We start from the raw sequence: 26562 nt of genomic DNA on the forward strand, positions 1-26562 counted from the left end.
AATTAAATGAGAGGGGACCACTAAGATGTTACCCATTAGTTCAAAGGAGAATTCAAAGGTTAGACACATTTATAGATCAGAAATATTGAAATAAACTTGCAAATGGCTTTTCTACCGTGTGTGTGTGGCAGAGGGGATTGTGCCTAGACAAGAATCATTTGCACTGCCATCAGTTTTCTACAGTTTACAGAGTTGTAACAGAGCTCAGACAATAAAAGGCCCGGAGCCCCCACAGAATCAGAATGAGATGACCTGGAAGGGTGTGCTGCAAGGATGCACAGACTTCCACTGGAGACACCATGGATCTTTTTGCCTAACCCAATTTTCCTTCCACTAATAGCTCATAACTGGAGACAACCCAAATGCCCATCAGTGGGAGAATGGATAAACCATGGTATGGTAAATTCATACAATGGAACACTACACCCAAATGATACTCATTCTGCAGGCCACAGACGCACGTAACAAGATGGATGACTCTCACAGACCTACTGTTGAGTGAAAGGGGGCAGGAACAAAGGAATGCATACTCGTAGTAGGCTGATAATGGCTCCAAAAGGTATCAGCCCTAAGCCCTGGAACCTGTAAATATTCCCTTATTTGGAAGAAGAGTCTTTGTAGATGTGCTAAATTAAGGATCTTGTGATGGGGAATTATCCTGGATTATCCAGATTGGCTCTAAATGGCATCAGAAGTGCCCTTATAAGAATCAGAGACTTCACACATCCACACACCCTGAAGAGGCGGCCACAGACAGGCAGAAATTGGAGTGATGCAGCCACAAGCTAAGGAACACAAAGGAATGCAGGCAGTCAGCAGAAGGTAGAAGAGATGACAAGGAATGGATTCTCCTCCAGAACCTTCGGAGGAAGCTCAGAGCTGCTGACACCTGGATGTACAACTTCTAGCGTCAAGGACTATGAGACAGCATGTTTCTATTGTTTTAAGCCACCAAGGTTGTGCTGATGTGTGCAGCAGGCCTAGGAAACCAAAACAATATGATTCCGTTTACTTAAAGCTCAAAATCAGTTCTTATTAATCCAGATGTCAGAATGGTAGTTACATCTGAGGAAGATATAGTGTTGTGGGTGGGAAATGGGGAAACTGCTTTTTTCCTGATCGTTACTTTTTGATATTTCATTGAATTGTACATTTATTTTGGACCCTGTAATATCAAAAAGGATCTTTCAGTAGCATGCATGACTTGTCAGTAGCAATGGGGTGATGGCAGGTGCTTGGGAGCAGACAGTACTGTGCTGTTTCTGCCATTTGCTAGCTTGGTGGCTTTGGCCAAGGGAAATAACCTCTTTGAGCCTCAATTTTGTCCTCCATGCAGTTCTTACAGGGGTGATAGGAGAATCTAAGTGATGCTGATTCCTTCTTGAGCTGTAAATGCTTAAACAGATGCAACATTAATGCCTCTCACATTTATCAGCTATTTGCTGGGTGCCGGCCATTGTGTTAAACCCTCTTCATGCATGATCTAACTTAATCCCCACAATGACCCATAACAGCACCCATTTTGTAGATGAAAAAACTGAAACGCAAAAACAGCTAAGAAGCAATGGAGCTAAGATTCACACTGGGTTGTCTGATTCTGAGTATCATCACCTCAGTCCTACACTAGGGTTGAATGATTATCTCCAGAGTATTAAACCATCACGGATATTCTGGTTTTAAAAAGAAGGTGCAGATTAATATTCAGTAAACTATTATTCATGTTAAAGAAATTTGTTCATTTTGAATATTTGTTTATATCCATAAGATATCTCTAGAAGGTATCAAGAAACTCAATATAGGTAGTTGCTATGTGGGAGGAGGAACTAGATGTATGGATGTTTTTTGAATTTTGAAATATATAAATGTATTAGAAATCTATTCCAAACCAGATAAAAAAGGAATAAAATCAAGACAAAAAAATAAAGGAATTAATTCCATGAATAAGTTTACGTCAATGATTTTGAAAACATCAACAAAGCAAACACTTTCTTGCAAAAATATAACAGTAAAAATGACACAGGAAGAAACAGAAATTCTGTCTAGACCTAGAGCTATTACAAAAATGCAATGCTTACTTTAACATCTGCATCCCATACCCTGAAATCTCACAAAAAAAAAAACTGAAGAAAAACAACAGACCCAGATGATTTTACAGGCAAACTCAGCAAATATTAAAAAGAACAGGAAATCCTGATCTTATGCATGTAATTTTCCAGATAAAGAAGAAAACGGAAGTCTCCTCAACGATTGTGAATTATAAACTTAATCCCAAACCAGACATTGACAATACAAGAAAGCCTAAGAGAGTAGGCCAATATCTCTTATGGACATATATGCAAAAATTCTAAATAAAACATTTGCAAATAGTCCAGCAATGTATTAAAAATATATCCAGGCCAAGTTGTCTTCTGCCTAGGACATTATCAAAGAAAAAATGTGTATGATCATTGCGACCTAACAGATCTTTAACTTTATAAAGGATATTTAGCCTCATTATTTTCGGTGGCTTGCCTGTTACTGTGAGCTCTGCTGCACGGGGAGCGCCAGCACGACGTGGCTTGCGTGTTTTTCTCATCACCGCCTAATTTATGCCTAGCACCGTCCTTGGCACACTGTAAATACGTGCTGTACGAATGGAAGATCTCTGAGATGAGACAAGCTCCCGCGTAAAACGACCTCTACACCGGCCAGCCGGCCGCGCCCAGCGCCATCTCCAACAGCATCCACCCTCCGAAACGCCCCGGCGAGGCGTGACGCGTGCGCGGTGGCTGCCCCTGGCCCTTTTGTGGCCGGTTGGGTGGCAGGGCGCCTGCGCGACTCGGAGTTGTGAGGGACGCGAGTGGAGTGGGCGGGGGTGCAGGCGTCTGCGCGACGGCGGGGACGTGGGCGGGGTCTCGTGGCGCCTGCGCAGTCGGCGGCAGCCGTGTGGGGAGGGGATGGAGGCGGGGATAGGGGCGGGCTGAAGGCGGGGGCCGCGAGGGAGGCAGGGCGGGACGGGCGAACGGCGCCGCGGGGTTGGCTGCTGCCCTGAGGCCCGACTCAACGGATTCGGGCCGCGCCACCGGGCGAACTCGCGCCCGGCCCCAACCCGGAGCCAGCAAGCGAGCGAGGCGGCGCCGCGCGGTAAGAGCCAGCGCCGGGTCCCGTCAGTGTGCGCCGGCGGGCCGGTCCACCTTCTCAGCGCCGCCCGCGCGGCCAGGCCCAGTCGGCCCCGCAGACCCCGACGGGCCCGCGCCTGCGCCGTCCCCCGCCCGGGCCCCCAGCCCGCCCCGCGCCTGCGCCGGCCTGCTCCCAGCCGGACCTGCAGCCGTCGGCGCGGATCCCCGGGGCGCCCCTGACTGGTGTTCCGGGATCCCCGTCCGCCGGATGCCTCTGAGCCGAGGGGCCGAGTGCGACCTTCACGCTTTGCTCTCCCCTCGCCCCAGGAGGGGCTGTGGCCGCCGCCCGTAGTCCTGTCCCCAGCCCGCCGCGGGTACCAGCTCTGCTCCGGAGCCCCGAGGACGCGGCGCGGGGAGCAGCCCTCCCCGCTTCGAGGTCAGCCCGAAGGCAGGCGGAATGTCCTTTTTTCTTGAGACCTGGTTAATTGTATCAGGTTGGGTAAGAATAGTTCGATGCTTTGTTGAGGAAAATTTGCATTTCCCGCAATCTGGTAATTGTGTGGTTTAAGTGGTTAACGTTTAAGACATAGTTCATTCTTGGGTAGCTCCCTTGGAGATAACGAAACCATTTTCCAAGTAGTTTCAGCCTATTTACAAGACCAAATAAGAATTCCTGTGATAACTTGAATGCATAGAATCCGATTTGTTGATGCCCTTGATAATTTGCCGGCAGGTATGGGAGGGCCCAGGAAAATTTCCAAAAATTTGCTGCTCTGAATTGATTACAGGGAAAGTGTATTGTAAGAAGAGCTACTCATGCCATGGTAATGTTTCCCGAGTTTGCAACGGATTCGAGAAACTAATAAATGTTGCCGAGTGCAGCAGTGTTTGCTGTCTGTCCCTCAAGAGGATGCATCTTGAGATGAAATCAGAATTGTGGATTTGGTAGATGTCAGCAGACATCAGCATAATACATATAGGTTATAAAATAGCCAAACCAGTACAGAAGGTGTATGGTGTAAGGAAAAGTAGGGTGTTGATCTGGTAAGTTTTTCTGTAAAGAAACAGCCAGCTGATCCAGGACTTTTTTCTTTTTAAAAATGTCGCTTTTGTCTCCCCCCACACTCCCACTCCTTTGATTTAGTGTACACCAAGCCATCTCGAAAGACTCAACTTTAAATAGCTGGAGAATGCTTCTTAATTGCCCTTGTATACTCTCGGTGTATAGGTATTTTCTTAATGTCCATTTTTAGTAAGAAAGTGGATAGTGTGTCATAGAAAAGCTTTATCACAAGTGCACCTTGGTAACAGTCCAGATACCTGAGTGTCAAGTACAGGATCATGGTGAGTGGAAAGTAATTATAGCAGTTGTGGTTAAGGTGAGGTTTGTATCGCAATTTCTGCTGTAAACTTGAACTTGTAGGGAATATCTGCAGTATGTTGTGTTGGGATGGGATTTCTCTGAAGCAGAAGTTCTCTTTATCACTGACAACACAGTCCCGCTTATATTTCAGGTGACTCAGATGATGCATTACTTTGGTTCAAAATTACTATCAGGGATGAGTTTTTATAATACAGAATATTTGCCATATAAACATATACATATTTAAATCACGCTTCTAACTTTTCCATAGTATTTCGCAAAGTATCCAGCTTAGTAGAGGAATGGTGATAGGCCAAGAAATTCTTTTGGCTTTATGGCTTTGGACAAGTCGGTGTGGTTTCTGGACCTTCTTTGCCCCATCTGTAAAGTGCAGGGGTGGGGAGGAGGTGGAAGGGAGCCAGAGTTGCCGATTTTAACATCTAATGGATCCTTGCCTACAGAGTCCTCTTCAGCCGGGGGTAGAACTGGGTCTTCTCACCAGTTCCATGCCATTGTTTGTGATCCCTCCTCAAAGATGGGGTGAAGGGGCATCATAAAGCTGGTGAGAACAAATCTTGGAGACTCTTGGTCAGGCCTTTGAAATGGAGTGTTAAACGTGCCTTAGCATATCGAGAAAAACAAGCACTATATGGGGAGTTTTTCATAAAATGTAAATTGAGTTAAAGGACTGCCCTTTCTAAAATAATGTGCCATTTCCTTGGTGTTAAGATTAAGCATCTTTCATGAAATGATGGTGATAGTAAATGATACTATATGGTGATCATAAATGGCATGTACAAGGTTGGTTATGTTATCACAATAGATATTTTTAGGAATAAATACAGTCCAGAATCTATTGTTTTGCTGCTGCTGTTAGACAGTTTAGGAAAAACTTCTTGGGACTTTTGCTGCTAAGATTAAAATACAGACTATTTTTAAGAGTAAATACGAGTTTACTTTGTGGTCATTTGTCAGAATACACAGGCAACTGAGAAAGCTCTGTTAAATCGCTTCATGTTAAAGATGTTCCTATTCTGATCATCCTTTGGTATTGGATATAGAATGTCAGGATATTTTTTTGTATCTGCTTGCGCCAACAAAATAAGCTTTGGCAGGGAAATTCCTTCTCATGGTTGGAATTGTTAGTACTGAATAGGCAAGCTGCTGAGGCAAAGAAACCCCAGGGGGGTTCTTTGTCAACTCAGAAATCTTTCAGTATTGTGGTCTCAGTCTTTTGCTATGAAACAACATGACCATCAAGAAATTAGGTTTACAGATTGTATTTCAGATCTGCTGAAGGGGAGAAGTGGCTCAGGTCTGTTCCAAAGTGAATATAACAGATGATCTTTGTTGTCTGTGAGGTCTTTAAAATTCATTCTGGTCTGCTGTTAGAGAAGATTTGGAAATTCTGTAAACCTTTTTTTTTTGGTACTCACAAAACTACAATATATCAAACATACATTTTAAAAGTGTTGAGTTAAAATTAATAATGCAGTTTCTAATTTCTACTCATTTCTACATTCAGAGGACAGCTGTCTCCGAGTTTTCCATTTTCAAAGGATAACCCCAGAAAGGAAATTTGTTCACAAGAGAAGAGAGTAAAGATTTGTTAACAATGTTTTTCCCGACCTTTTCCCACATCTTCATGGTAGTTCTTTTCTTTACAGAGGTTTGCTCCTGCCTCTGTCTTTCCAGAATATTTTGTTCAGTCACTCCCTTCCCCCATCTCCAAATTTAAACTCTTTCAGCAGCTCCCAATATCTTCATAATCACGTCTGCCAGTCCTTAGCTTGGTATCCAGGACACTGCTTTACTGGGCTCCGGCCTCCACTCTCACCCTTTTCCCACCTCTTTTTAGGTGCTTTATTGAGCTTTGCTCAACAGCTTCTGGTCCCTTGAACTCTGTTTAGTCTCCTTGTCTCCCTCTGCTGGAATGTTCTCTCACTTCATCTGATTATCACCTTCAAAACTCAGCTCAGGTACTACCTTGCCTGGAGGGCATTCCTTAACCCTGTCTTCTGCAGACTTGCCTAACACCCTGTCTAGTTAAGATTTGACACTATTTTTTCTGCTCCCCCCACGAGCTGGTGACACCGCAGTGCATAGCAGTGCGTGACTTGATGGAAAGTCGCTTCTTCTGTGCGCATTGTGTGCTAGGCGTGTCAGTGCCATGGATCACGTAGGGCCCTGCCTTTAAGGAGCTTTTAATTCCAGATGCACTTGAGCTCGACAGCTGGGAGACACTTCCCAGTCTTTCACCCCAACTTGCAAAGTCTTTTTAATTGTGTCTGAATGTCTAGTTCAAACCCTGTTTCTTGTAGGAGGAAACTCTGTCTTTAATGTCAGTTTTACCATCCAGAAACCAGTCGGGCATTGTCTTTGTTCCCAGCTGGAAGGAATATGCATTTGGTGCATATTGCTTCCCCTTTTCTCCTTGTATACCTTCCACTTTCGTGGGTTTTTTTTTTTAAACTTGGTGTGTTTGAAAGGTAAAAGTTTAAGAAATTAAGATACTAAATTTCAAATTTGTCTATTGTGTGTATAACCTAGGGAAAACAGAAATGTGTTAAAGGGGAAAAATACTTTGTTTTTTTAAAATAAAGCCCCATTATTACACTTATTTTTCAAAAGAACTGAACTTACACAAAAGCAAAAAAACCCCACTCTGGTTAGGCTTAGGAAAGGCATGCAAAAACATTGGCAGCAGTGTTATGACTGTCAAGAAAAACCTGTAAAAAATTAAAGTTGCCCCTTTCTTCCTCTCTCCCTTCTCATGTTCTTGGGGAAAATCCCAACTGAGCCATTTAAAAATGGTCCCCACCTCTTATTTTGGGAATTTCTGAGACAGTTTGTTGGGGCTGCTCTTCTCCAGAACAGTCACAGCTGGGCATCTTCTCTAAAGAGGTGCCCCATTTCTCCCGCTTAGGAGACACCATTGTCCTGAGTCTCACTCCTTCTTTCCTGGAAGCATCTCCTTGTCATGGTTTTGTTCTACCCGAGGAGCTATTGAGCTTTCTTCTTGCATACTTTATTTTTTAAATGGTGATGGGTTTGGACCATTCTTAAATCTTCTGTCCCATGTTCCTGTTCTCCCTTCCTGGTGGTTGGCATGGTCTGTAAACTCCACTGAATCATCACAGTTAGTCAGGTTTGCTTTCTCTCTCCAGTTACAAATTACCTGTTGGATTTTTCAACCCTAGTTGTTCAACCCTCATTGTTTCAACCCTCATTGTTATTCTTAATGCTCACCTCATTGCATACTTATTCAGCCTTACCCAGTCCCCCCATTCAAGGCCTCCAGTCTTGGATTTCTTTTTAGCTTTTTTGTTTTGTTGTTGTTGTTGTTGTTTATGTCCTCCTTGCCTCAACACTTGTCTCTTTTCCCCTCATACTCCATCACCGGGATTGCCACCTTTTCAAATGATTCTTCATCGTTCATGTATTCATTTGAATACAAGAATATATTATGTGTTCATTTGAATATGTGAATACATGAGTACGTGTATTTGAGTATAGGAGTGATATATTCTTGTATTCATTTGCAAACACATGGTTTTTTAAAATAACAGCTTTATTGAGATATAATTCATATGTGATAAAGTTCACCCTTTTTGAAGTGTATACTTCAGTGTTTTTTAGTATATTCACAAGGTCGTGCATTCATCACCACTCTCTGATTCCAGAACATATTCATCAAAGAGAAAACTTGTACACATTAACAGTCACTTCCCATTCTCACTCCCCCAAGCCCCTGGCAATCACTAAATCTACTTTCTGTCTCTGGATTTGCCTATTGTGGACATTTCATATAAATGGAATATGTGGCTTTTTGTCTGCCTTCTTTCATTTAGCATAACGTTTTCAAGGATTATCCATGTTGTAGTATTTCTTTGTACTTCATTCCTTCTGTGGTAAAATAATAGTCCATACTTTGTTTATCCATCAGTTGGTGGACATTTAGGTTGTTTCCACTTTTGGCTCTTACGAATGAAGCTGCTGTGAACTTTCATTTGCAAATTTTTATGTGAACAAATGTTTTCAGTTCTCTTAGGTATATAGCTAGGAGTGGAGTCACTGGGTCATATAGTAACTATATTAAACTTTTTGATGAGCCACCAAAGTTTTTCCAGAGTTGGACCATTTTACATTCCCACCAGCAGCATATGAAGGTTCCAAGTTCTCCATTTCCTCAGTGTATGGGCTTTCAGGGTATACTATTTTTAAAATGAGATTATTTTTAACACTTCTGCTTCTTTTTTTCTCCACTTAATACTTTTGGAAATTCCGTTAAATCAGCTGCTATCACTCTGACTCATTGTGATTAATAGCTTCATAGTAATATTCCATAGTATAAATATTTATTCATTTCATTTCAGCAGATAATTATTAAGTGGCTTTTACATGCCAGGCACTGTTCTAGGCTCTGGGGCAACAGCACTGAACAAAAGAAACAAGTCCCCCAAGTCTTTTACTTTCTAATGGGGCAGGGGGTAGGAAGTCAGGAAATAAACAAGTAATAAAGCCTAGGGCTTTACCCGTGCAGTTTTTTGAGTCTGAGACATCTTTCGGAGAAGTGTATATGAAGTACTAAGGCTAGATTGCCCTTGATGTTGTTATACGATACTGTTAAGTCAGTATTAGTTTTAATCACCTTGCAGGTGAAAGTGGAAACATTTTCATAAAATAAAAAATAAGAAAAAACCCAACTGGTTAATGTGGATATGGAGTTTTTCTGTGAGAGAAGTTGATGAGTCTGAAATGTAAGTTTATAAACCTGTGATAGCAAAGATTGCACATTTATAAATGGTATCCAAGTCTGTTACTCTAGTTATAAGTAAGATACACCCTTCACCAAACATTGGCTGAGTTGTTGTATGTGTTGGGAGTTGCATCATGATGGGTGCTGCCCAGAGTACTTTTGAGGGGCATGGCAAAACTTGCAGGCCCATTCAGGAGTCTTGTTTTCTTTCTGAACTTCTGTGTATTTTATTGTCCTATGAATTATTGAGATTGTCTCTACAGTAAAGTGTACTTTAAATTATTCATGCTCATGCTTAGGGAAAATAATCTGGCTCCTTTTTTAGAGTGGTTAGGCCTGGAGGGAAAGATGATGATGTCAGATTTATGTTGATGTGTAGCCTAATTGGGCCTGCACTAATCCCTCTCTGTTGGCCCTAGAAGTAATGCAGTTAAAAATAACATTTCTCTTCTGATTTTTAAAAATATACTTGATTTTGAAATAAAGTTAGAAACACACTTGTGTTAGACACACATTTACTGTCTAAAAGTAAATTTTTCACGCATTTACTCAATCTTGTTACCTGTCCAGGTCAAAGGCTTGCTCAGCCAGATCCAGCTGGATCCATGAGGGAATGCAAATTGTGTATTAATAATCAGAATTTCACTGTAATGAATAAAATACTATTTCATAAAAAAAGTTACTAAATTCAGATACTAATTTCAGTTACTAACATTCCTTGTGTTCAAGTTTAAAAAAAAAATGCAGCCTGTAAGGTTATGTTAAAGTTGTGTTTCTGAAGGTCAAGTGTGGGATATAAATGTCAGCCAGGATACTGTCTAGCTTTACTCTTAATCACCTCCTGTCCTGCATTTGCTTCTTACTCTCTCTCCCCCATCACACATGAGCTTATTTGGGTTGGGTTCCAAAACTTTATTTATAAAACTAATTCAATTCATAAGGTTTATGAAGTTTATGTTAATAGTACCATGGAATCTATTGAGCATCTGTAGCAGTGTAGTTGAAAGGCATACATTTCATGTATACCTTTCATTAAATATGGTCCTCTCCCAACACATCTTGAGCTAGTCAGCACAACTATTACCTTCTTTAATTATTTGAGGAAATGAGGTTAAGAATACACCCAGTGGCCAAGCTTGGATTTGAGCCCAGGTTTCTGACTAAAAATCATACGTTCTTTTCACTGTCATAGGCTACCTTGCAGCTTGAATGCATTTGTTGTACGGTGGAGGAGCTGCAGTGATATTTAGCCTGAAGACTTAGGTAGGGCATTGTTTCTCTTGTAATATTTCTCTGAAATATTTGAAGAGCTTTCATATAAGAGGGATGGATTTATTTATTTTTTTGTTGCTTTGGCAAGTACTCTGGTAATTGGTAGTTAGAGTTGCACTGACCTTTTGCTCCCTGTATGAAAAATGGCCCAAGGATTAAAGGGGCTTCCCTTTTAAGTCACCACCTAGTAACAAAGGCCATGGGGCTGTTGTAGGACTTTGGGTGGGAGATTAAACTTGATGCTTGCCCTGTCTTAGCAAAGTCCACTTCCCTGTTCTACTCTTTTTTGCCTCCTGCCTCTATACCCTTTCTTTCCTGACCCTTTCCTCCTCTCTTCTCTTCCTAAGTTCATGCCTCTTGTCCCATAAGCCACTCAGAGGCAAGTTTTAAATATGGGACAGTTTCTTTATAATATTTAATGATAATTTTGTTTCATTGGTTCATTTATCTTACATTAGGAATGTATCCTCATTCCTTCTATATTATTATAAATAAAGTGACAGTTATATATAGATTTGAAGTTTACGATTTTTTTCCAGTATTATTCCTATAGGGATTTTTTTTAACTGATATAAAAATTGAAGTGTTCATGCTGTGTGGGAAGCTAAGGAGAGGATTTAATATGTGAGATTGTGTTCTGAAAAGCTAATTCAGTATTTACTTTCTCACCCAAGGTTCTTAACCTGTTTCATTGCTCGTTGCATGTGATTGTGCACATAGGAGCTACGTTTGCCTGGCCAGAGGAGCTGTGTACTGCAGATGGGGAGAGGTGGGGGCAGCAGTGGCAAGTTCTGTGTGGACTTCAGAGTGACTTCTGAGAAAGGATCATTAGAATTGTCGCTGAACATCTTTGAAAGTGAAGTTCCAGAGTAGTGAGGTAAGGAAAAAAGACCTGTTACCTCTCAAACAGATGATAAATTTTTGAATAGCAGTTATATTGATTTCTTTATTTTTGTCTACTTTTTTTTTTTTTAATTCATTGTCAGTCTAGCGTTTAGGTGTTTGTTCAGTGATGAACCACTGGGCCATGCTGTGTCAGAAGTGAGCTTGGGAGATGTCAGGTGATGGGGGATAGTTGGCCTGAGAAAGGCTGCCGCAAGAAACAGGCAAATGAGAGTAAGCTAGGAGAATTCCTGCAGAAGTACAATATGATGCTTTTTAAAATAACTGAAGTTCTATCACTGTTGTCTGAATCCTTTAGAGGTGAACTGTGGTGACTGTCTGGATATGTAGCTAAGGTGAGTGCAAGAACCTGGCAGTTCACCTGATGTCAGGGGTTGGTTGCAGCAGTCTTTTTAGCCCCACTAGAATGCTTTCGGTGAGTGAGGCACAAGACCCAACTACTTTTCAGGCAGCTCAATTGCTGTAGGGGCACCTTTGATTATTAGATGCCCCAGAATCTGTCTCAATAACTTTCAACTCACTAGTTCTATTCTGCCTTTTTTAATTCTGGAAAAAAAAAAAAAAGCTCTTTTTTCAAACAGCTTACCAAGTTGAAAGTCTTTCCAGAGTTGTTTCTGGACTGGAGCCAGGCTGGTTATTAGACTCTTTCCTTGTAGTCTTGTTCTGGAACTGCACACAGTACCCTGCGGGTCCTCAGAATCTAGAAAGAGCACAGAATCTAACTAGGACTCCTGTCTTCCTGGATCCAGGCACTGTAAAGCAAAACGATGTATTTTGGCCCTGGACTGTATTACTACCCTGGAGGAGCCTTGCCTTTCTGTGGGGACACAGTAAGCTTATGCTTAGCCAGAAACTCCCATGTTGCTTCACAGAAGCAGGTTTTCCAGAGTCTATTCTTCGGAGAGTTTTCCTTTTACTGGGAACTTGTGGACAATACCAACTTGTCTTCAACAACACCTGCACCCTTCCAAAATTCTGCTTTCTCTGGGTCGCCATTTTAAATTGGAGATGATTCACCCTCCCCAACAAAAAAAGGAAGAGACAGAAAAGAAAAAGAAGGATGATCATGTGAGGTGTTGGATGTGTTAAGTAACTAAATGGGAGTCCTTTCATTATACATGTGTGCAAATATCGATCACAGTGTCCACTTCCATCTGGCAGTTCTACTTGCCAATTATACCTGAGTAAAGCTGAAAAAAATTCGGCATGAAACATCGTGTCTTCCAAAGGTCAGGGTTTCCTATCTGGGACTTTAGTCACAGAGATACATATCAGGTTTCTTATTCATTATTTGTTAAAAAATGGCCTGCAAGGATGGTAGTGGTCCATGGGTTTTAGGCCAGCAGGCGTGTCACCTTGCTTAGTGTGCCAGCTTAAGGAAGTCAGGACACCTGATGGGCTGAGGTGTTGCGGTTGAAGCCCTGCTCTGTCCTTCTTCACAAGCTGCTTTGGCCTTCTAGGAAAGGAGTAACTGCCCCTTTACGTACTAGCGTCTCCACGGTTTTCCATTAACTACAGTTTGTGAGAGTCTCTAAATTGTTGGAGTCACGGGTTTTTTTATTTTTGCCATCTGCCCCTCTTCAGCTTTTTCTTCCTAATTTCTTTTTGGAATTCTGTTGTCTTGCGTTGGTTTCTGGAGAGGCATTCTTCTTTCACCTGTACTGGCACATATTTAAATGATGACATTGCAGGCAGGGGTCTGATGTTTCTCACATAGCTTATGGGAACAATTTTCTCAGTACCCTACATGATGTGCACTGCTTCTTAGCTCCTAGTCTGCCAGTTTGCTCTGAAAAATTGGAAATGTGTCATCAGCCACCCTATCAGGAACCCAAGACCGCAATCTGTGTGATGACATGTAATGTTTTGCTTAGCTACTTCCACATAAGCTGCTGATAATGGTTAGGATTGGGAAAAGGGGGAGAAATGGAATTGGGTTTTTGGGAGTAGGTGGGGCTTGAATAAAGGAGAGGCGGTAGTGAGCATGCCTGACGTGAGGATCTCAGGAAGCTGAGAGGCGGAAGGCGTATCACTGAGTACAGGTCGGCAGCCTTTTCTGTGAAGGTCCAGATAATAAATATTTTAGATTTTGAAGGCCATATGGTCTCTGTTGGAGCCAATCAACTCTGTCATTGTAGTGCAAAAGTAGGCACAGATAAATGTGAATTGAATGAGTATATCTGTGTTTGAGTAAAACTTTCTTTGTGAACGTTGAAATTTGAAATTTTGTTTTTGATGTCATGAAATAATTTCTTTGAATTTTTCCTCCCAGCCATGTTGAAATGCAAAAGCTGTTCTTAGTTTTTCGGCTGTATAAAACCAAGTGATGAGCTGGATTTGGCAGATGGATCATAGTTTGCTGACTCCTGTCGCAGGGAAACAGGAAGCATAGAGGACTGGCTGAAGGGCCTGGGGAACGAGGCCAGGGGTTAGAGTTAAGGTGGTATGAAAAAGGAAACCATTTTTGTAATACTATGAAAATTTTAAAGGAAGGATATTTTGTTTCTGTGTGTGCCTGAAAGCATCTCAGTCTCTATTGAAACAAAGCACTTCTTACTATGGAAAATTTCAAACATTTATGAAGTAGAATCATATAATGAAACCCAGTGGTGATGTAGTCATCACTCAGCTTCAACAATGACTAATTCTAGGCCCTTTGCAATTCTATGTGAATTTTAGAGTCCATTTGACACTTTATACAAAAAGCCTCTGAAATTTTGATTTCGATTGTTTTGAATCTATAGCTAAATTTGGAAAGATTGATTTTCTGACAGTGTTGCATCTACCGTGCATGAACATGGTATATCTTTCATCTTATTTATATCTTTAATTTCTCTCAGCAGTATTTTTGTAATGTTTAGTTTACAGACCTTTCACCATTTTTGCTCAGATTCATCCCCTGGGTATTTCATTATTTTGATGTTATTTTAGATAGTATTTTAAATTTTTAATTTTCAGTTCACTGTTAATATAAAGAAATAGAATTACTTTTGTATACTGACCTTAGATTTTGAGATCTTGCTTTGCTCATTCACATATTCTAATAGATTTTTGCAGATTCCATTGGACATTCTTTCTATCAATGTTGACTGCAAATAAAGTATTTTAATTCTTCCCAATCTGGATGCTTTTCATTTCTTTTTCATGCCTTATTGCACTTCCTAGAACTTCTGGTACAATAATGAATAGGAATGCTGAGAGCAAACAAATCTCCTTGTCTTATTTCTGATCTGAGGGGAAAAACATTCAATTTTATGCCATTAATTATGATAGTAGCTGTAGATGGTTCATAGATGCCTTTTATCATATTGAGATTGTCTTCTAATTTAGAGTTTTTTGTTTATTTTTTTAAATTAGGAATGTTTGATTTTTGTTTAGTGCTCTTTCTGTATTGAGATTATCATATTTTTCCTTTTTCAATTTGTTTATGGGAGTTACTTTTGATTTTTGAATGTTAAGAACTTTGTGGGATAAACCCTACTTAGTCATGATGTATTATCCTTTTATGATTGTTGGATTCATTTTGTTGAACTTTTGCCTAGAATTTTTATATTTATTTTCATCAGGTTTACCAATATTATTGATATTTTCAAATAACTTCGTTTTGGTTTCATTAATCTATGTTCCCCTTTTCTGTTTGACTGATTTTTGCTCAGATCTTTATTATTTGTTTTTTTCTGCTTACTTTCAGTTTCATTTGCTCTTTTTCCTATTTCTTAAGGTAGAAGCTTAGGTACTGATTTGAGACCTTTGTCTTTTTTAATATAGGTGTTTAGTGTTACAAATTTTCCTTTAAATACTGCTTTAGAAACATACTACACATGTTTTCATCTGCATCCAATTCAAAATACATTCTTATTTCCTTTTTTATTTCTTCTTTGACTCATGGATTATGTAAAAGTATGTTAGTTTCCAAATATTTGAAAATTTCCTAGAGCCTTTTTTGTTATTTTCTAAATTAATGAATAAACAATCTTAAAAAACCCCCACAATACCATTATCTCATCTTAAAAAGCAACAATTCAAAAACAGGAAGGATAGAAAGGATTGAAAGAGTGCAGACAGGTTCAGAGAGAGACTGACAGGCCAGTGGAGTTTACTCGAGCGGAGTGGAGGGTGTGAATAAGAAGAGAAAGGGATGGACTTAGGCCTGAGGGAAAGACAAGTTTTAGTTTGTAACTGACAGAATAAGGAAGGTAAAGGAAGGCTGCGTAGAGTGAGGCCCAGCAGTGATCAAAGCAGGGGTGGTGAGATTTGGGAGAAGGTGGCACACACTTAGAATGGAACAATGAAGTTTCCAGTTTCCTGGAAGAACCCTGAAGCTCCTCTGCTTAAGTCGAGGAGTAGAATCCCTGGGGGTTATAATGGGAAGAAAGAGAGTGTGTTCAATTTCTGCTAGTACCATGAGGAGATAGAAGTAAGAAATTTAGGAAAAAAGGAGGCCTACCTTTCTGGCTGTAGTGAGGAGGAAAGGAGCTGCCTCTGTCTTTGTTGATTTTCATAGGTTATTAGATGTGGTTCTTGGAGCGGTCCTCTGGAGTTCTTAGCCTTCATTCACAGATGAGACAGCTGAAGTTTGATGATGAGTGATATAGCCACATAAGTGGTAAGTGGTGGAGCTAGCATTGGAACCCAAGTTCTGCCTGAATAATCTGAGTTCTTTCTAGTAGATGATGTTAATTCATGAGTACACACCAGCAGGTATACCAGGTTGCTACCTTGTGTCACAGGCTGCATGCCCAGTGTGATGGCCTAGAACGGTGCCACTCTCTTTTTAAAAATCTTTATTTTATGTTCCGAAGTCCTTAGAGGGGATGGCTGTTTTTAAAGCTATAACAGTCAAGTTAATCATTTATTCATTGCATCAGATTAGGTAGGCAACATTTTCAGAGGCATACATATGTGTAGGGTTTTGATAATTTTGGGGCTAGTGTTTTGAACCTAGAAAATAGTTCTGAAGGCTTATGATTTGATGACTCTTGCCTGCTAAGTTGGGAGTAAACTTCTGTTTGTATGGGAGTCTATTCTTAATATCTGCCGTTAGTGACCTTTTACTAGAGTTCAAAGTTTGCTAACATCGGGTAATATTGTTCTGAAATTTTACTTTTTAAAAATTAGAACGAAGCATTAGAAAGAAATATATTTTACATGCTCTGTTTTCTTAATACCTGATTGGCTATGTTATATTGAAATGTGACATATAATTGAGCTTTAATGTTTGAACTTGTAATACATTACTCATGCGCTAAAGACAAACAGTATGATCCTAAATTGGCAACAGCAAAATCAGTATAATTAAGTTACATGATGGGGCTCAGCATTTTTTTTTTTTTTTGAGAGGGCATCTCTCATATTTATTGATCAAATGGTTGTTAACAACAATAAAATTCAGTATAGGGGGGTCAATGCTCAATGCACAATCATTAATCCATCTCAAGCCTAATTCTCGTCAGTCTCCAATCTTCTGAAGCATAACGAACAAGTTCTTACATGGTGAACGAATTCTTACGACGGGGCTCAGCATTTTAACAAGGAAGTATGGACCATGACATTTTGAACTCAGAAGGAAGTGGTGTCCACTGTTTTCCTCTTTTCCCCTTTTACATCCTCATCCTACCACTAATAAGTGAGTAAAAGTTCTGCACTCAGTTACCGGATGTCTTACAGCAGTCAGGCTGTGAATTGTATAATAGGTGGTTAACTGACCTGTCTAGAAAGAGTTCACTAGGATTCACTTCTTACACACATATGCTTTCCACAGTGATTCGGGCAGTTCACATCATTGCTTTGCTTTTTGTCTCTTTTTCAAGTGCTCGCTTCTGTTTTCTGCTTAGTTCTCGCAGGATGTCTTTAAGGCTCTTGCCCTGCCTTGCCTCATGTATGGCATTTGCATCCCGTGAGGCCTGTGGAAGATGTCTGCACACAACTACCATTTGAGGGTGTGTTGGTAAGTGCTAGTAGAGTTACAGTCCAAGTATGGGGGGGGTGCTTCATGAGGAAGGGGATACCAGGTGTGATTGTGGGTACTGGGGAAGGTAGGTGCTCTAACCTGGTCTTTGAGGGGACTTGTACTGTACCTGTCCTTTGAAATTGGCTTTGAAGGACAAAGGAGTTTTCAGTCAATGGACATTGGAGTTGGGGGGAATAACAGCCCAGTTGGAGGGAGCTGTGTCAATAAGGCAGAGTGAACACCCAGGGTGTCTGGTTTTGTGAAAGAGGAACAGACTTGCTGTTCTGAACTTACGCTGTTTGGAGGGGGTCCCCAGAGACTGGTTTTAGAATTGCTGGTCAGGCTGTTCTGTGGAGGGCTGGATGTCGGTGAGGGGATTCCGGGCACGGTTCTTTGCTGATCATGGCACAAGACTTCCGCCCATCTTTCTTGTCATGGTTCACTTTGCCCACTAGCCCTTGCATTCTGCTGCCTCCTTCTCTACGGGCATCTTCTCTTCCCTCTTTGAGGGTCTGTGTGCCAGGCCTATGGTTACCAGAGAACATGTGAAACACCCAGTTACATTTGAATTTGAGATTAACAGTTTTTTTAGTCTTAAGAAATATGTACCAAATGTGGCCTGGATGAAATACAGTGAGATGAGTGCTGTGGTGAAAGTGCCAGGAGATGGCATTTCAGCTGATTCTTGATGTGACAGACACATGAGCAGTTACTTCTCAGACAAGAAGATGGCACAGGGCTTTCAGGGACAGGGACTGTAGGAGCAGAAGTGTGGGTGTTTGAAGGAGTGTGGCTGTTGGTCTGTAATAGGAGAAGTGAGGTGGGAAAGGTGGGAGGGAGCAGGGTCCGGAGGGCCATACGTTGGCCCTTGGGCATCTGTTCTGAGGCAGGCAGTGAGGTGTCACCTGATGGGTGGCAGGGTGGGCTTTGGGCTTCAGTGGGGAGAAATGGGGGTGGTATAGGAGCATGATAGGCAGAGAGAACTTGAGGAGGTGTGGTAGTTGTCAGGCCGGCTTCCCTGGCAGGAGGAGGCCGGAGTATGACTGGCATGGATGCTGGGGGCGCAGAGAAGGGAGTGCTGTAAGTCAGAGATCTTCCTTTGGTTGCCAAGACATGGCTGTGCCATACGTCATTGTCTCTGAAAAAAAAGCACCCGTCAGGCCCTCTGCAAGTCCCACTGTACAGGCCACCCCCTTGAGATAAAGACAACCCAGGGAGTTTCCTAGCCTGGCAAAATGGTGTGGGGTTTGGAGCTGGACCTATTCAGACCCCTGCTGTCAAGTGTGCTACCTGTGGAAGGCATGGGTATTCTTTTTACAGTGAACCTGATAATCATATGACCTCCTAAGATGAAGGAGGATTGAATGAAATGATGTGTGTGGAATCCCCAGTGCAGATCTCAGCACACAGCAGGCCCACAGGTTTTAGGTGGTTCCCTTCTTTCCTCTTGCCAGGGAGGGTTCAGAGGGACTGGAGAACAGCGGGTTTTGATGGTCCATTTGCGGTTGTCAGTCTGTGCCAGGTAGCTAGGGGACTGCAGGTCTTTGGCTTACCAATCACTGGTAAAAGGGAATTGCTGGTAATGTACAGGTAAGCAGTGAGCCTCTGTGGCTCCTTCCCACATTTCATTCTGGGAGATAAGAGAGAGCCCTTCTTTGAGTTCTCCATACTTTCCTGGGGTATGTGGATGGAAGTACAAGGGAGTAACAGGCCCTGTGGCACACATGTTCCCTTCTCTTTCAGCCAGTTTTGTTGAGTCGGCTTTCTCAACTCAAAAGAATGTGCAGATGTGACCCTACTCAGGGGAATGGTACAGAAAGATGAACATCTTCCCCTCCACCCCAGGTTTAAACCAGTCCCTTTATACCAAGGTTTCTCAGCCTTGGCACTCTTGGTATTTTGGGCCATCTGGTTTTGGGGGCCGTCCTGTGCATTGTAGGGTGTTTAGCAGCCTCCTTTGCCTCTGCCCACTCAATGCCAGTAGCACCTCCACCCTGGTTGTGACAGCCAAAAATGTCCACATGTCCAGTGCCAGCTGTCCCCTAGGGGACAAAATTACCCACTGTTGAGACCACTCACTACCGTACATTCAGTAGACACACAGGAAAGGTATTTCTTATTTTTTTAAATTAATTTTCATTTTACTGAACTAGTAAAATGCTTGTTTAAAAAACATTTCATTTTTATTAAACTTAATTCAAATTATAATCTATTTTAACTTGTTTCACTTAGAATGACTTCCTTTATGTCATGGACAAAACAATTCTCAAATCTAACTTTTTTTTTAGAGCTTGTTTTTATTTTTTTAAATGAATTTTACACTATAGTTTATGTTCAACAGAATATTTCCATTTTAAATGTACAGTTTGATGAGGTCTGAAAATATGTGCAGCCATGTAAGCACCATCCCAGTCCAGATACAGAATATTTCCATAACTCTCACCAGTTCCCCTAGAGCCTATTCAATTACTCTCCCCTCTTCCCACCCCCTGACAACCACTGATGTGTTGTCTGTCACTGTAGAAAAATTTGTATTTTCTAGAATTCCATAAAATATAATGTATCAGGCTTCTTTTATTTATCATAGTGCTTTTGAGATTCACCCATGTTGCATGTATTGGTGGGTTCTTCCTTTTTATTGCTGAGTTTTATTCTGTTATGTGTATATCTATCTGTTGTGTGTATACTACAATTTGTTTATCCCTCCTTTGATGGACATTTGGGTTGTTTTTGGTTTGGAGTAATTGTATGTATTTTTAAAAAGCTGCTGTGAACATTTGTGTACAAGTCTTTCTGTGGATATATACTGTAATTTCTTTTAGATAAATACTTGGCATGGCTTTACTGGAAATATGGTAAGTGGTGGTTTAAACTGTTGAGAAATTGCCAAAGTGTTTTCCTGAGGAGCCCTAATGTTTTATACTCCTGCCAGCAATGCAGGAGACTTCCGGGTGTCCATTTCCTCCCTGGCACTTAGCCTTATCTTTGTCTTTCTTTATGGTCATTCTAGGGGGTGTGAAGTGGTTCGAGTCTAAAATTTTAGCTTATTTTTAAAGGATTTTTTAGGTTATATTTGAATCATCAGTAAAATACAAAAGATAATGTTTAATTTTGTGTTTCAGGTCAGTTTGTTGTAAATGTATCAAAATGATGTTTTTAATTAAAAATATGGCCTACAGTTAATTTTATGAATACAGTATTGTGCAAGTTTGTAACTGCCTGCCAAAAATATGGCCATAACCCATGATTTGAAGGGGTCCTGAATAAACGTTTTCTTTTGTAAATATTCAGGAACTTGGCTGACGAGGGAGTAGCCAGAGGAGACTCAAAATTTCTTGAATTCTGGGAGTTTGAACGTTGGGAACCAATTTGTTTTGGTTTAAATCTGGAAAAAACATTTGTGTGGTGTAGCCAGAAATTCCTTTAGACTGTCCTTTTCCAGCCTTGTCACTTGTCTGGAATGTTAAGTATTGTCAGTAGTTTAACGGCTTTTCAGCAGCTTGTATTAAAAAGAGACATCTCCGGAAATCTGAGGTTTGGTGTGCATTTAGGTTTTTTGTTACTATGTTTTGGAAAGTTGTAAGAAGGAGGCTTAGAGTTCTAAGTCTGAAAAATCCTAGCTGTTTCTAAGTATTTCCTTGTGTCAAATCTTGCAGAGTAATAAAGAGAAATTATAAATTAGCAAGAATGTGCTTTTCTGTGGCCAAAACAAATGGAAATAACGTTGTGTGTTTGAATTTTTAGTGCTCATAATTGAACTCCTCTTTCTGTCATCCTATCAGACTTTAGGCAAGCCGCTTACCTCTCTAACCTCAGTTTCTTCCTCCTTTTCAGCCACATATGGCAATTATGAGAATCCAATCTGCCGGCGCAGCACGGAGCCTTCCACGCTGTCTGCTGGCCGTCTCCAGGCAGCTTGCTCTCATACTTAAACAATAGCAACATCCACCAAGTGTCTCTGCCTCCTCAGCGCTCTGACTGTCCCCTTCAGTAAGCCAGATTTTTGAAGTTCTTTATCCTTCATTTCCAATTCAACTTTTTATCCCATTCCACTGTAGTCTGACTTTGCTCCTGTCCTTCCACTAGGAGCTGTGTTTGTCCTGCTCACCGTCCCCTCCCTTATCGCTGACTTCTGTGTCCACTTGGGCATGGATGGCTGAACTGCACAGCCTGTCTCCCGTTGATGCGCCTCAGACTCCCTTCACCAGGTGTGGCCAGTCAGAAAGGAGGCAGCTGTGAAGGGACGGGAGTGGAAATCGGATGGGAGCTGCTTTTTCCTTCTTCTGGGACCATGAGGGTCTTTAAGGGGTGTGCACACCTGGGGTAAGGGGAGGACACTTCAGTGAAGTTCCTTCCTTCTTAGCTGGAAGTGAAAGTAAGTGGAGGAGAGGTAGATGTGAATGTGACCTTTTCTAAGTAAGTCAAAATTTGTGTCACTGATTCCTGAAAACAATACCATACCAAAACAACTTATCACATTAAATGTGCATGTTAGTTGATAATCACACCCTAATCTTAGGCATGAAATAATATGTCTTAAAAGTGAAAATTGTTACAATAAAAAGCATTTAAAAATTGTTACTAAGCATTAAACTTGTCAGTAAGCTCCTTAGTCAGAACAACATTGAATGTTTTGAGCAGAAATGGACTTTTGTATGTGGATCCAGACTAAGCAGATGCCTTGAAGGCATCTCACCATGGCTTCTCCTTCCTGTCTGTTTCATGCACCTTGAGTACACGCCTACTTGCACATGTGCAGTTTTTTGAAATGACAAGGCTCAGGCTTTTTCTGTGATTAAGCCTTGACTTTTTTCAATGGAGTCTCCTTCCAAGTCTGCTTGGATACATTTAAGTGCATTTTTCCGATTGTTTTATTAGTCATAGTAAGGAAGTTTAAAAACATAAATGTTGAGGAATTCAGTATTGGATCAGCCTATTGCATTGTGATTTGTTAAATTAAAACATTTCTTATTGAATTTCCCTTCTGCATTTTGTTGGGTGCTTGTAGTAGATGGCCTTAGCAGATGGCTGTTGGTTCTGATCCCTTTAGCAGTCTGCACTTCCCGACTCCGGTGCGGCCAGTCTCCTGACTTCAGTTTTTCCCTAACTGTGTGATTCCTCTTCCTCAGTGTTTTAATTTTATTCTTGATTTACAATTTTAAATTTACAATTTCCTGTGTTTCGATAAGAGACAAATGTATTTAGATTGCTTGGTTTAAAACCCTTTCTGAATTTTTAGTGGGATGTTGATATACATAAAGAATCATAACTAATAAGCAATTTCCTTTTTAAAAACAGTTGTGATTCGTGATTCTGAAGGTACAAGTTGCAATTTTGAATTTCCAAAAGCAAGCTTCTAATCCACACACCTTGCCTCTTAGCAAGGCTCACAGAGGTAGCCCGACTGGCTTGGGTCGTGCAGATGTGCCAAGCCTTCGACCACAGTCCAGGCCTCTTGATTATCATTCCTGTGGACTCCCTACCATGTATTTCCAGTATTTCCTGGTATATGATTTTCAGTGGGAAAGAACCAGAAACAAGTGTTATTTGTTGACATCTCTGTACCGTAGTATGTAATTTAATGTGAGCAGTAGTAAGTAAACACGATCTTTAGTCATCCCTATAAAGACTTTCTCTTACAAAGTGTCTTTGAGTCGCTGCTTTTATTTTAATAAGGCATTAGTCATCCTTGGGGCACGCAGTGTGTTCTCCTGAATCATGATAGCTCGCATTTATCCCGGCTTTCCTGTGGGCTGCCACCCTGCTAAGCACTTCAGGTTCATCATTTAATCCTCTCAGCATCCTTAGGAGGTAGGTAGTATTACTAGCCCATTTTGTATATGAGGAAACTGAGAGTTCAGAGAGGTTAGGTGATTTGCCTGGGGATACAGATTCGACCATACATAGTAGGGCAGTCTTCCTGATACCGGTTATTAAATAGGCACAGTGGATTTAAAAATATCAATTAAATAGCAATTTAATAGTTTTAAATACCAGTACATTTTGTATAACACAGTGGGGGAAAGGGTCTAATTGGAGGTGAATAGGGGGAATTCAAAGGAAAAAGTGGCAGCCGTACAGATCCTGGTGACTACAGGAGGGAGGGAATGAATGGAGGTCATCACTGTAGTTGTCCCACTGTGCCAGGGCCGAAGGTGCTCACAAGGGATGGTCCAGCTCCCTAGTAGTTCACATGACAATCCACTCAGCGTGGATCCTTCTTGATGCAGTATCATGACAGTTAAGGTAAGTTCTTAGGGTCTTTTTGTCATTACTTAAACTTGATTGGTGTGTTTGTCATGGATGGTTGAGGAGGGTGGAGTTTCTGAATCACTGAAATAAATTGCCATCCCTAATCTTGGATAGTTGAACCATTTTTCTGACCTTTTAGCCCTGGTGAAAAAACTTATGGAATGAATATGTTGATATTTGTTCTTTTTATTTGTGTACCTATTACTCTGTATAACTCCATTAGTTAGGTTTTATCAACTCCTCTTTGTGGGAGAGGAAGCAGAATTGCCAAAGATAAAAAGTGATGAAGTGATTCGCCCACCGTCAGATGGCTCGTATGGCAGAGCCGGAGCCCGGACCCGGGCCTCCTGACTGTCCCTTCAGTGCTCTGTTGCTGTTTCTGAGACCCAGAGGGAGGCCCCAGTGGTCCATCTGAGTCTTACCATTGTTCTCTGTTTTGAGTTCTGTGAATTATACTAACTTAAAAGGGTTTGGAGTCAGAAGGTACCTTTGAGGTTCCTTAGAATCCAGCCTCCTTTTATTGCAGGTGAGGCTCCTGAATGGACCTGTGATTTAGATTGAGGACAGTGCTTGTTAGAGGGAGAACTGAAGAGTTTTAAGTCAGAATTTAAAAATATCCCAAAGGCTGGAATCTTGAGCTGAATGTGACCAAATGAAAATTTTAATGGGTACAAGTGTAAATTTTTTCAGAATGTAAATTGCAAAGGTATGAAAAGGAGAAAAGTGGGGTGTTTACTGTACAATTTCTTCAACATTTTTGTGTGTTTGAAAATTTTCATAATAAAATGCTAGGGGAAAAAGAAAAGTGGCTCTGCAGCAGTTTGTGGGAGAGATTTGGCCCCGTTAGGTAGTTCTGGACTCAGTGTGAGCCTCCCTGGTAGCTCCTAGAGAAGCAGGTCTTTCTTTAGATGAAGTCAAGGGAATCTCATTGTCTGGGTCAAGAGAACAGTCACTGTGAACTCTGCTTGCCAGACCAGGTTTGTCTAGTATCAGCACCCAGTTCTGAGGGTCCTGTGCTCCACAACACGGAGGGACACAGGCAGTGTGGGAGCTGGAAGAGTGGCTGGAGATTCGGGAGACTGAGATGGGGCAAGGACAGGCATGGCGCCATGGGCGCAGGTCCTGGGAGAGCTGTGGGGGTGATGGTGGCACTTCTGTTTGGAGTGAGCTGAGTCAGGTCAGAGGGAAAGAAAGGGAAGGAGATGCCCTTGCCGTTTCCTCGTGCCTGTGGCACTTCGTCCGTCCTTGGCGGCAGCACCATTTGTTCGGGAACTGCAAACCTGATGTAGGGCTGTACCGCACTTAGTTGTCTGTGGTTTGCTGTCCTGTGCCAGGTGAAGGCTAGGGCTGGACGGCCTGCCGAGGCCCTTCCCCAGCAGTCCTCCTTTTGATGTTTCTGTATTCTAGCTGACCCACGTCCTTAGAGTTCTTCAGGTGAGGCCATGCTCTCCCACACCTCTCAGGTTTGCCTCCCACCCCCTTCCCCAAAGACAGAATTTTTGCAGGAACTAGATTTTTTTCTATACCTATTGTGCTTTGTGTACATATACTTACCTTGTTTTCTCAGTAGACTTTATAAAGGATGAAGACCTGTTCACCATTTATGTACCTTGTTTCTTCCTGTTTCTTCACTAGACTGTGAACTGCTTGAAAGTAGGGATCTTTTGAGTTAATCATCATTACATGTCCCTGTGTTTATTTAGGCCTTGTCTCACTAGCTTCCCAGAGAATTGGTATTTGGCTTGTCATGGCACAAAATAAATATTCAGTGACTGTTGAGTAAACAATGACTTTCTTCATGACTTTTTAAGTACCTTCCAACAGTAGATGCTTGTAGCTGAAGATTTTTGTCAGTCGTGTTGCATGTGGTATTTCCTATAAATGGCCTCCAAGGTACTTTTTATTTTAAAAAAAAACATTTGATTTTTTAAATTTTAGTTTGAGTGTGTCTGTGGTTTAATTTTTAAATAGTATTTCATGTACTATATATGGAAGGTAAGAGATGGCCCTTTGTTTTCCTCAGCAGGTTTTAATGATAGGATCTCTATATAGATGTAAAGGAAACTCAGGCTTTCTGTGTGGCTGCGGATGTGTAATTAGCTGCAGGCAGGACTCCTGGAGCTGCAAGTCCTGTCCTGAGGAGCTGTGAGTACCGGGACGCCCGGGTGAGAGTTCTGGCCACCAAGATAGCAGCCTTCTAAGTGCAGGGTTATTTCTATAAATGAGGACAGTTGTGTCTCTTTCTATGCCTACCAAATAATTATTTTAAATAAAAATGTAGCATGTATAGATAAGTTAATATGATCATAGCTAAGAATTCTAGTTTCATAGCTATAACTTAATACATAGCTAGACCTGGTAATAAATTTTCTGCTCTAAAAAAGATAGATTTTATATTAAGTAACATGGTAATTAGTACCTTCAAAATGAAAAAAATTTACTTAAGAATACCAGCACTGACCCATAGAATAAATAGGTAAATCTAGAAGGGGCTGATTGAGCAGTATGGTTTTAGTGTTACTACATTTTGTTCATATCTTGTACAGTATTCATCGAGATAAAGAATTGCACATTCCTGAGGAAACGCTTGTGTATGGTTGTGTTGGAGGCCATGTGGAGCTGCGGGTAAGGTGTGGGGTTTGGATTCAAACTCTTGTTACTTAAGAATGGTTGACCCAGGTAGAGTTACAACCTTTGAGACTGAGACCCTTCCTCTATCAGTGCCCATGTAGGCCCTGGTGAGTATTTAGTAAGCTGTGTTAGGTATGGCACACCAGGGACACAGTGCCTGCCCTGTCGGAGGAGCTCAAGGCTTTCAGTGCCTTCCCCTATTTTGGGAGCAGTATTTTTATTTTGATATTTTTGGGAAGTACTGCTTGAGAAGTACTTGTGACCACTTCATGGATTATTATAGTTTGAGATTAATTTAACATATGTAGAAAGACAGAATCCATACAGTTTTTGT

At 41.3% G+C, this 26562-nt stretch overlaps 1 protein-coding gene across 4 annotated transcripts in view; it reads left to right on the forward strand.

Moving 5' to 3' along the window:
• Positions 1 to 2957: 2957 nt before the first annotated feature.
• The window catches only part of SPECC1L (sperm antigen with calponin homology and coiled-coil domains 1 like), a 147248-nt gene continuing 123643 nt past the window's right edge, over positions 2958 to 26562 (forward strand). Inside the window, exons 1-2 of one of the 4 annotated variants that reach the window (XM_017663224.3) lie at positions 2975 to 3123; positions 11213 to 11369. The gene's annotated coding sequence lies outside the window, so the exon portion shown is untranslated. Of the gene's footprint in view, positions 3124 to 3162; positions 3535 to 11212; positions 11370 to 26562 lie in introns of those variants that run through there. The other 3 variants (XM_073223332.1, XM_017663222.3, XM_017663223.3) reach the window with 3 other exon arrangements.

The sequence above is a fragment of the Manis javanica genome, chromosome 15, assembly GCF_040802235.1.
Source record: "Manis javanica isolate MJ-LG chromosome 15, MJ_LKY, whole genome shotgun sequence".
Taxonomy (NCBI): Eukaryota; Metazoa; Chordata; class Mammalia; order Pholidota; family Manidae; genus Manis; species Manis javanica.